Genomic DNA, 12,285 nt, shown 5'->3' with positions numbered 1-12,285 from the left:
AAATAAGTTCGCGTTATAAGTATAGTTTCTAAACCAACAGATAATCCTTTCGTGCAAAAGTTTTGGTTGTCACAAGTAACAAACCCCTAATAAAATTGATAACCGAAGTATTCAAACCTCGGGTCATCTTCTCAAGGAATTGCAGGGAGGTGTTCTTATTATTGGTTATGGAAAAAGTATCTTTTTTGGGGTTTTTAAATAGGTTGAACAAGAAAAGTAAATTGCAAGAAATTAAATTAATAACTAATAACACTCATGGCAAGGTATGAGAACTGAAAGTCCTATCCTAGTTATCCTTATCAATTGTGATGAGAATTGGCTTTTGCTCCCACTTGGTCAACCTCTAACTATGAAGGTATGTTAAGTGAATAAATCAATTTGATTCCTCAAGTCCTAGTCAATTCCTAAGAAAAGACTAGAGTTAGGGGAATTCAAATCAATTAGCAAAGAATTCCAATTTTCAATCATCGGTTGAGTTTGATAACTCAAGTGTCACCAATTACTCAACCAAAGCTAAGAGTGTAAAAAGCTAAATTAAAATCATAAATATGAAATACCTCAAATTGTATTAAATACAAAATCAATCTAAACATAAAGAGTTCATAAACCAAATTGAGAGAATAAATAAAAGGAATATTGAACCTGGAAATTGAGAAGAAGAAATCCTAAATCCTTTAAGAGGAATCCTAATCCTAAAACCTAAAAGAGAGGAGAGAGCCTCTCTCTAGAAACTATATCTAAACCTAAAAATTATGAATTATGAATGTTGTCTCTGTATTGTTCTCCCATGAATGGATGTATTCCACCACTTTATAGCTTCTAATCTGTGTTTTCTGAGCCTGGATCTGGACCGAAAACAGCCCAGAAATCGCTGATTGCGAATTCTGTCACGCTAATTTTTGTTACTGCGATGCGTCCGCGTAGATCACGCGTTCGCGTCACCTAGCTGTACGGGAACTATAACAATTATATACCATTTCGAAGCCCCAGACGTTAGCTTTCCAACGCAATTGGAACCGCTTCATTTGGACCTCTGAAGCTCAAGTTATGACCATTTGAGTGCAAAGAGGTCAGAGCTGGCAACTTTGCAGTTCCTTCAATTTCTTTTATTCCTTCCACTTTTGCATGCTTCCTTTCCCTCCTCTAAGCCATTCCTACCCTGTAATCTCTGAAATCACTTAACGCACATATCACGGTATCGAATAGTAATAAGAGAGGATTAATATTAGCAAATATAAGGCCAAAGAAGCATGGTTTCAATCATAGCACAAAATCAGGAAGGAAAAATATAAACTCATGCAAATTATATGAATAAGTGTGTAAAGAATTGATAAAAATCACTCAATTGAGCACAAGATAAACCATAAAATAGTGGTTTATCACACGCATCCTAAACCCCCTTTTTGCAAGGTATCGCAATCATTTCATGTAGTTTACTTAAGTTCGGGCATCATGAATATTGGCACTGATGTTAATCTTCCTTTCAAAGTCTGAAAGCCTTCGTCGTGTCTAGGTGTCCCACAAAAGGTACATCCTAAAGTGTTAACTTAACCGTAGGTAATATGGTTGTCAAGAATTAAGGCTCCAGAACTCATCTTGATATCGCACGCATACACATTTCATCTCTCGCATTTAGGAGTCTTGCTCTAAGGTACCAATATCTCGACGGTTACAATTAGAGGTTATACATGCATGATACTAGTTTGGACTCGAGTTGATTCTCAAACAGATATTAACTCGAAAGATGAACGATCAATACAACTGGTGCTCGCGAGAATCAGCAAGATGCCTTATATAGTAGCTAAGCAAAAGTGGCAGATGAATAACTAAATGCACAAGGAGGAGATTTCAAGGCGCATTTCAAGAAAAGGGCTCGAATCAAGAACCTTTAGTAGAAAGAGTAGAGCGTATAGAGTCAAAGAAGTCTCAATTGATTTTGAAGAATACGATTTGCAAACGAGAGCAACTATACTCACATCAAGTTCCCAAAATTCAAGGATTACGTGGTTATATCGAGACAAGCTTAAGCTCATCTTGGAAGAAACAATATTTATGTGCGTAAAGAGTAAAACCAGAAAGATGCTCAAGCCATCTAAGAAGGAGTCCAAGTAGAGTTCTAATGCAAGTCTTAAAAGAAGATTAGATCGGTTCACGCAGATTCCGTTGGCACACTCCCCCTCGCATAAAGCCTTCTGCTATTCTCTTCCTTCTTCACTAGCATAATCGGCGCTCCTCACAGAAAAACACCCAGTCAGATAGTTTTCTCTTCTAATGCTCCTTTCAACTCGATCCTAGGTTCTACCAGTCATAATGGTGTCTTTAGTTGCGGCACAATCAAGGCTGATCCGGCTTCTGCCACTAAGCCTATCGCGAACTCGCTTTCTCTCCGAGATGGGGGGTCTGGTACACGTTCAGGATTATCTCGGAAACTCTCTCGCAATAGCGATTTGGTCTCATCTTCACTCGTCTCTCAAACGATTAGCAACTAAAGTTAAATCCTTTCCATTTCTCATCCTCGTAGTTCACTGTCATTGGGTTTCAAACAATAACCCCGCACAGTCCTCAATACTCCCGATCCCTTATATATAATCCAACCCACTTCCGCTGCGTAACCCTGGTTTGTTTGTCTTCAAGTATCTGTCATTTGATGTCACTACCTCATGTAGTACCCTTACACTGGTTCTAAGTTAATTACCTTAAATCCAAATTTGTCACTTCTATCTCAAGTACAAATAAACTCAATGTCACAACATTCTATAGCATAGTTGAAATTACATTAACGGTTTCGTGATTATCTCCACCTCGTGGTGACCGACCGGCACCCTAAGTTCTCCTTTGTGGATAGTTCCAGGACATATGCCCAAGACGACCGCACTTATAACATAAGCCAGAACCAAAATGACACGGCCTATTTGGGTGATAACTCCTGCACTTCTGACAACTCGAATTATCTGAAGAATCCGCTGACTGTTTTCCTTTCCTCTTGAATTCTTGGCCCCTTGGTGCAAAGTTCTGTTTGTGTTCCCTTCAGTGAAATTCCCGGCCATCATTTCTTTCCAAAGCAACCTTCTTTAAACACTCTTCTGCAACCCTGCACTTGTTTAACAAGTCTGAGAAAACTCTGATCTCTATTGGGCCCACTGAACTCAGTATGTCACTCCGAAGTCCTCCTTCATATTTGATGCACTTCCATTCCCCAAAGTCTCCCGGAGCACCCTAACAAATTTTGAAAAATTGACATAATTTCTCAAACTTGTTTATGTATTTGGCTACCGACATTTGACCCTGCTTCAGTTGCAACAATTCAAGCTCCTTAGCTGTCCTGACCGAGTTGAGAACGTACTTTTTGTAGAATTTTAAATGAAAGGCATTCCAAGGTATTGCAATGTCGTCTTGCTGCAGCAAGCGTCGCGTACCTTGCCACCAATGCTGGGCTTCACCCGTTAACTGATAAGTTGCAAATTCAACACGTTTATTTTCAAGGACTTGTTGTACGTGTAAAACCCGTTCCATCGCCTGGAACCAGTTATCTGCCTCTGTGGGGTCTGTCATTTCTCTAAAGATGGGTGGGTTTACCTTCAGGAAGGTTGCTAAGGTCATTGGCCTCTTCTCTCCATCACCGTCATTCCCATTACCAGCCTGATTCCCCAATGCCGCACCTGCATAGCAGCAGCCATATTCTCTAGGGCAGGCATAAAGTTTGTGGGATTATTCTCAGGTTTCGTATTACTAGTCCTATCTCTCCCTCGACTGTGATCTCGTCCACGAGTCGCCATTTGGTTCCTGTTCACACCAAACAAGTGATATCAAAGTGATCAATCAGTCTCAATATCGCAAGTCTAGTACTTCAAAGTTCCAAATGCATGCTCATGAACCTTATGTTATGTATATCAGGCAGATATCCTAAATAGCATATAAACTCGACGCAGAGTATACTCAGAAGCATAGTCAGTCCGTCCCTCAGCCTCTACAGGAACGAATTGCTCTGATACCATAATGTAACACCCTACCACACAGAGCTTTACACCTAGGATGTAAAATAGAGGTGGCAAGGCGCTACGACCTCTAAAAGTAAAAAAATTTAATATATAATATAGTGAAAAAGACTTATATCTAGAAGCCTTTGAAGAAAGGGATAAAACAAAATCGATAAATCGGAAAGCATAACGCTCACGAAGCGATAAAGCAGACAAAGCAAGATAGAACCAGCTAAGGAATTAATATACCAAGAGTTCCAAAACACATGTAACAAAACTCAAGACTCAGCTTGCGAAGATAAACCAGTCTGAGACATAGTTATACACATATAGATATATAGAAAAACCCAAATGAAAATCCAAAATACAGAATTACAAATCCTGAGTCTCTAAAATCACCTCTAAGAGGAATTAATACAGCATATATATAATGAGTGGAGACAATAATTATCTAAGCAAATACAAATAACCAAAATAAACCCAAATGAATAAAGATCTTCACAACATCAGAAGCTTCCAGCATGCCTCAGCGAGGTATCCCTATCCTGCATCTGAAAACCACAAAACCCACATGGGTGAGAACCGAAGGTTCTCAGCATGGTAACAGTGCCCACATATCTAACATATAATGTCCTGGGAAAGCTGAAGGCAATCCTAGAACTCCCAATTATAATCAAAACATATAATTATGCTAAACCATGAGAAATGTAAAAGTAGGCAACTAACTTAAGGATCTTCAACCTAACTAAATATCCCCTTTCCAAATCCTGCAAAGCTTCCAACCGCCAACAGTAATTAAGATGCAAACACAAGTATATCAGACAAAGAAATGCACAAATAGAAAGCAGATAAAATAATTAGGCAGTTAGCAAGTAATGATGCAATCAATTAGACATTCCAAACAATTCACATATAATGCATATGATGCATGCCTGTCCTAGTGGCTGATGAGTCTCATCTGTCGGTTGCAAAGCCAACCCGACATGTCCTGGTAGCTAGCCATTAGACAGAACACCAAACATGGAGCAAGTGGGACAACACCACAACCCTTGCATCTTACTCGCATACCCGTAGCAGGGGATAACTTCACCCTGCCTCTTACCCAGGCAGTGTTACATTTTCGGCCCGGAGCAAGCGGTAATAGAACACAGCCCTTGCATCTTACCCACAGCCTTCCCCGAGCAAGTGGATAATACCACTGCATCTTACCTGGAGTCACATACAGAAACATATTTTCATTATCATTACCACTCATTCATTCATCTATTTATTCTCAATTCATAACTGGAGCAAGTGCGTAACACCACTGCATCTTACCCGGAGTTCTCATCTCTTACCCGGAGCAAGTGGTTAACACCACTGCATCTTACCCGGAGGCACATCATAAGCAATTTCAATTTCATTATCTTTATAATTCCCTCATCTCAGCCAACCGGCTTAAAGTCATAATTCATAATCAGCCATAACCCTCATCACCCACAATCATTCGGCTCATATCGTACTCAGTCACTCGGCTCATATCTTACACAACATTCCACCACCTTCCTCCATGACTCGTATCATCATTATTAATCATAACTCATCATAATATCCCTCTTTCTTCATCCACAAGTTATCCTCTTCTCTAGCTTCCACTCATTCACTAGGCATTCTATATTGATTTAAGATTTAAAGGATGAAACTGGGGGTTTATAAGTGGGAAACAACACCTCAAAAGGTTACAAGCTTGTTGGGAATGTAAAAGAATTGAAAACAAAAGTTTTAGGAAAGAACTGGGTCGCGTGCGTACGCACAGGAGTGTGCGCGCACACGCCCAGATGTATTTTTAAAAGTGTGCGCACAGAAAGAAAAATATCCAAGGTTGAGTACGCGCACAAGGTGTGTTAGCGCTGTCAACAGCATGCCATTCCCAACTTGTGCATGCGCACAGGGCTCTGCATACGCACAGCTTGAAATCCTTCATTGGTTGAGGGTGCGCACAGGGCGTGCTAGCGCTCCCATCAGCAGCCCTGTCCCCGCATGTACGTACGCACAAGACTGTGCATGCGCACAGGTCCAAATTCACGCGGGGTATGCGTGCGCACACAAACCAGAAATCACAAATTCTGCAGAATCTACAGAATTAAGGTTTTTGGCCAAAACTTCCAACGATCATATCTCCTTCCAAAAAATTCAGATTTTAACTAAATTTATACCATTTTAAAGCTTATGAAATTATCTTTCTTTTGATATAAAAATCATCAAATTCCAAAAACTATAGCTCGAGATATGATCCGTTGAAATTCACCCAATTTCCATTTTTACCAAAGTTCCTAAATGTTAAACTTTCAAAACTTACACTTCCAATTTCATCAAGAACCAACCAAACTCAACCATTCCAACATCAAACATCTATAACCTCTCATCCAATCATCAACCCACCAATTGTTCCACATTTAACCAATTTTCAAATCAATAATCTCAATTTACAATCAACACTCCATAATTGAACTTTCCAAGCATTTATTCAAGTCATCAATCATCATGATCATACACATATCAATATCATATATTCAATCATATTCACCAACACAAGCCTCAACCTTACCATCAATTAAACACAATAGTTCTTATCCTATACAACATCACATGTTTTACCAACCATTATCACCATATATTTTCACATGTCAATATCATACTCCAAAAACATGCTCATCAACAAGAGCTTCAACCTTTTCATCAATTAAACATATCAATCCATATATCCATCTCAATCCAATTCATTCATCAAATATATCAACATGTCACAATCCACTAAGTTCATGCATAACAACACAATTTACATCATTCATCAACTACCTCATTATTTCAAAACCCTATCTTAAGGCCACTAGCCTACGTTTTCACAACCACATTACATTTTAAATATAAGAAATCGAAACCATACCTTGGCCGATTCCCGTTCCACCCGGAACACATTAAATCTCACTTCTCCTCAACTTCCAATATCTCTAGGCTTCACAAACAAATTTCCAAGCTTGGTGCTCCACTCCAAAACTTGCCAAAATCACCAATCAAACTCCAATACACACATATATATAATGCCTAAGCCACAATATCACACCCAAACACAATAACTCAATATCCAATACCTCAAATTCAACATTTTTACTAGAGTTTGAGATCTCTTACCTTACCCAAGGATCAAGGAAGAAAGAACAAGCCTTCTCCTCAAGTTAATTTGATCCTATAACACAAAGGAGCTCAAAATTTCAACATCTTTGCCCATGAAAATTGAAACTAAGGTCTGGGAATTAGAAGATGAAACTGTAGCCTATCTTAAGATTGATCAAATGGGTTTTTTAGAGCTCGACTCCGCGGTTGTGTGGCCACAAACGGTACATAAATCGGAGCTCCAGATCAAAAGTTATTACCAATAGAAGATTGAATTGATTTTACAACAAGGGTTTCCTTGTTTCCCTCCCCTAACCAGCGTGTGTGTGTTTTGAGAGGGAAGAGAGAGCTGAACTCTCTTAATTAAGAGAGACTTGGCTGGGCCTTGGGCTCAAATTGGGTCCGGTTTGGCCCGTTCGGTCCAATCTTGGGCCGATTTCTTTAAAATTGGTGTTAAAATTCTCGTTTTAATTTTTTCTATCATCTTAAACAATAAAAATCTCATTTCTCATTTTCTAGAGTATACTTTAATTTATGGGTTAATTATCCATTAATTAACCGAATTTTATATCTGTGACGTGTTAAACGTGTAATATTTGGTAGGTGTCATTGTTACCATCAATTTGTTTTATAGGTGCCTTTTCAACTTCTTCTAAATCTATATGAATTTACTGTTACTTTAGTTGCAATCCTTTTAGTATATGGTTATGCTTATTGTTCCCTTGTGTTTTCTTAGGATTTTATTCGATGTATTTTGAGTAAATATGATATATTTTTCATTGAAAATCAAATTATATAGGAAGCTTAATAAAATAATGATATCTATACTAAAAGGTGTCTTCATCTAAGTCTACCACCTCTGGATCTAAGTCTCAGTTCAACTCAACAACAATTTAAAATAAAAATTCTAAGAATAAAAATTTTTGCTGTTAATATTTATTTTAATTTTACATTATCTTTGTGTTGATACAGAACTGAATGAGCCATAATCTTATAACTTCTATTGTTGTTTCTTATATTTCTTTTTCCACCTTCACAATTCTACATGTTCTATAGCATTCGAGTTTGCTATTTTTGATGAAATGATTATTTTGGGCCAACACGAATGTCCGTGGATCCACCACTATTACTTCTGAATCCTTTGTGGTTGAACACTTGATGCTACAACTGCTGTTGTTTTGATGAATATGTAAGACCCACAATTTTTGAAAAGTCTTATTATGATTAAGTCTCAAATCATATGGTTATTTATAGCCTTAATTTCAGAAATTATTTTATTAAAGGTAATTAAGGCAAGTTTTGATTTATTGGATTTGAGATGAGTTATAATTATTATCCAATTTTATAATTATTGGATTATTTTCTATATTTAAATTATATGGAAGTTATGAAACAATATGGATTTTTCATGATTTGGATTAGATGAGTAATATTTTAAATATTAATACTATTATTTTGAAAAATAGAGAAATTAAGTATATTATTTATAATTATTTGATTTGGGCATTTTGTTGAAAATAATTTGTGAAAATTGATGAGCAAATAGTATTTTTCCATATACTATTAGTGTTGGAATTAATTTGGGTTTCAATTACCATATTATCTCTATTTTTAAGTGAAATTACAGAATTGCCCCTAAACCTAGTTTTGCCTAAACCCTAGCCTTCCCCACTCTTCTTAGTGCCGTTCACCCTCAGCAAACCACACGCACACACAGTTCCTTTCATCCATTTTGACACAGCTTCAGAAACAGAAATTGAGAGAAGAGAGGCTAAGTTGAGGATGAAGAGGAAGAGAGGGAAGAGGTTGCGTCGTGCGTTGGGCTTCACCGCCACCGCGCCGTCGTTTGGCCGAAGAGAAAGGAGACCGTCGCGCCGCTCCCCGCCATCGCCGCCGGTGCTGCCAGCCCTTCGCATTTCGCACCGCCGAGGGTCCCGTTCCTGCCAGGCATGTCTCCGCCGTGAGTCGCGACCAGAGGGAAGAGAGAGAGGCCATGAGAGAAGCGTGGAGTCGGCGCCGAACGGAGAAGGACTAGCCGCTGTCGTCGCGCGCCGCCGTGTGCCGTCACCGTCGCCTTGGGTGGAGTCCGCCGCTGTCGCCAGTGGAGGCCACTACTGTGGAACGGACGTGCGAGAGGGAAGCAAGATGAATCTCCTCTGCTTCTGGTGCTCTGGTCTGCCGCTGCCGCCGCCGAAATCCTTGGGCACCGCCGTTGTTCTTGTTGCCATTAAAGGAAGCTAGCTGCCGCCGCCATTCAGATCCGCTACAGTCTCTGTCGGAAGCCACCATGGGAGCCGTGGAATGAAGGGTTTTTGCCACCTTTGAAACTCCATTGCTGTTGTTGTCATGGCCGCCACGCCGTTGGCTGCCGGGATCGGTATTGTGACCGCCAGAAACTGTCCTTTCTTGGTAAGCGTTTGGTTTTTGAAACCCCTTAAAGTTAGTGCCCTGTTATACTTCGTTAGAGATTCTAAGATGTTGGTTACACAGGGTTGAGTTCCGATAAATGTACGTCGAAACTAAGGTTGTTGTTGACCCACCGGAGCCTTTTGCTGCTACGGGGCTGTTGTCGGATCGGTTCGGAATCGCAGCTATTCCTTTGTGTTATTTTGGTAAGTAAGTATATTTCGAAAGAGCCTCGCGTTAGTATTTTGTTGTGTATGGTTAATGAATATGAGTTCTGATAGCGTGGGGTCGAGTCCTGATTATTGTATGTTGCGATTAGTGTTGCTATGGTTATTGCGATTGTGGCTTGAAGCTGAGGTTGCGATTGTTGATGATTTCGAGTTGAGGCGGAAAGGACTCTGTGATGCGTTTGGATTATGGAATTGCGTTTTGAGGTAGGGGGCTTTCCGAAAACTATAGTTTATTATTGGAATTATTACATATGGATACTGATGTGAGATAATGTATTTGGTGATTGTATAAGCCTTATGTGATGTTGATTATCCTGGATGAATGTAATTATATGTTGAACGGATTATTATTTGGTTTTGATGAATGGATTGTTGTGTGGTTTTGTGAAACGAGATGCTTTTGAAGTTGATTCTTTTAAAGCTTTGAAATCGGGTTTAATCCGTTGTGAATTGATTTGAGTTGAGTTGATTTTCTGGATAAGAAAGTAGAACGCACTTTTGAATTCAGCCTGGTTTACTTTAATTGACTTGGTTTTGGACAAATGAATTGTTACTGAACCGTTTCTTTAAAGCTTTGGAAATGAGTTAAATCGGTTGATATTGAATTGATTTTGAAATGGTATCCTTGAGATACGCCGCTAAGGCGATTGTTGGATTTAGCTTGCTTTGAATTGATTTCTGATTTTGTGTTGCTGAAAAGGAATGAGGAACGGTTTAGTTGGGACCCGAACCGGGTGGCAAAAGTCCAAGTTTTAGGGGAGGTGCTGCCAAAATTTCTACAAAAATCCTAGTCTTGTTTGAAAAGTTATTTAAAAAGGGTTGGATTTGAGAAATTGTATTATTTGATTTGTTAAGAGAATATTTATGTTTTCAAGCTTAATTTCTTTAATGAACTTTATGCGTTGAGTTCGGCTTATTTAGAAATGAACTATTTGTACCGTTTGAATCACTAATGGAAAGAATGATGCTCAAATGTTGATTTCAATACAAAAAGGGGTTTTTAGTGATTCTAAAGGAATCTAGACTTTCGATTGAGTAATTAAGTTTGAGGCATTTTGGAAGAGTTAGAAAAATGGGTTCCAAAAAGAAACCTGAAAGTGGTTTAATTCAAATGAACCGGTTCCATTTCAAATGAGTTGATTTTTGGACCGGGTTGGAACTTGTGATTTTGTATGGTTCGATTTCATAATAAATTCAGTTTTATTTACTTCAACCGAGAATCTATGATTTTAAGAGTTTGAATGAATCTTAAAGAATTGATATAGATTGACCTTCCCTAAAGACTTGGGACTCTGCCGGAAAAACTTTTGTTATAAAATCCCACTGTTGGATGGGTGATTTTGAATGCTTTGAAATAAATCCTTAACTTGCCATGGTTTTGGAAGTTTTGGAAAGAGAATGCCGAGAGCGGCTTTGTTTTAAAAAAGGGAACTCACTTTGAGTAAATTTGGCTTATGAGCCTGAGATGGTTTGAGAAATGAGATCTTTAAAGCCAAGGCTGAAAAGAGTTGAAATTTGATTTCAAAGTGAAATGAATTGAGAAAAAGTGATTTGTGGCTTAAGTGCCGATTTTATGAACTTTGATGATGTTGAATGGTGAAAGTGCTATTTGTTATGAGCCGGAATGGCTGTGTATGGTATTGAATTATGGCTGATTACCGAATGAGTTATAAGCCGTATGGTTGGCTATGAATTATGAATTTTTAGTCGAAGGGCTGTATTTATTGATAAGTTGGTTGGTTCTGGATTGAACCGTGAGCCGGATGGCTGTGATGGATGGTGATCCATGGTTGAATATAAATGCATGTATGCAATTGAATGAATTGTGAATTTAAGCCGAATGGCTGAGATGAATGTTGTAAGCGAGTATGCTTGTGTTTTCTCTCTGGTTGTAAGGGTGACAGGGCACCGATACCCTCTAATGGCGACAGGGCGCAGATATCCTCTAATGGCGACAGGGCGCAGATACCCTCTAATGGCGACAGGGCGCAAATACCCTCTAATGATATTAATGCGCAACAGAGAGACTGTGCCCGGGTTAGCTACCGGACACGTCGGGTTGGCTTGGTAACCGACAAATGATATCATCAGCCACTAGGGACAGGCATGCATCATATGCATCTATGTGACATTGTTTGGGTGTGCATATTGTACTTGGTTTGCCTATGTGATTACTTGTGATTACCTGCTACTTGTTCTACTTGTTGTAACTGTTTGTTTGTGCTTGAACTTCCTATCTGTGTTTGCAACTGGGACTCTGTTGGTTTGTGGTGATTGGTTACTGGATTGGATTGTTTGGGCCTAGGGCCGTGGATGGAATGAGATGAACCGATGGTTGATTTCGGTTGTGTTTCTGGTTTGGAATAAAATATGAAAGGCTACTTTGGTCCAGTATAGATAAACCATTTTGAAAGGCTTTTGAGTTTTTGAGAATTGAATGGTTCCTCTTTCAGAAAAGATTTTCGACTTTACTTTTATTGTAAACTGTTGTTTTTGAAAAGAGGCATAAGACGGTTATT

The sequence above is a fragment of the Arachis stenosperma genome, chromosome 4 (assembly GCF_014773155.1).
Source record: "Arachis stenosperma cultivar V10309 chromosome 4, arast.V10309.gnm1.PFL2, whole genome shotgun sequence".
Taxonomy (NCBI): Eukaryota; Viridiplantae; Streptophyta; class Magnoliopsida; order Fabales; family Fabaceae; genus Arachis; species Arachis stenosperma.
The sequence above is the reverse complement of the archived record's forward strand: the minus strand, read 5'-3'. Positions refer to the sequence as shown.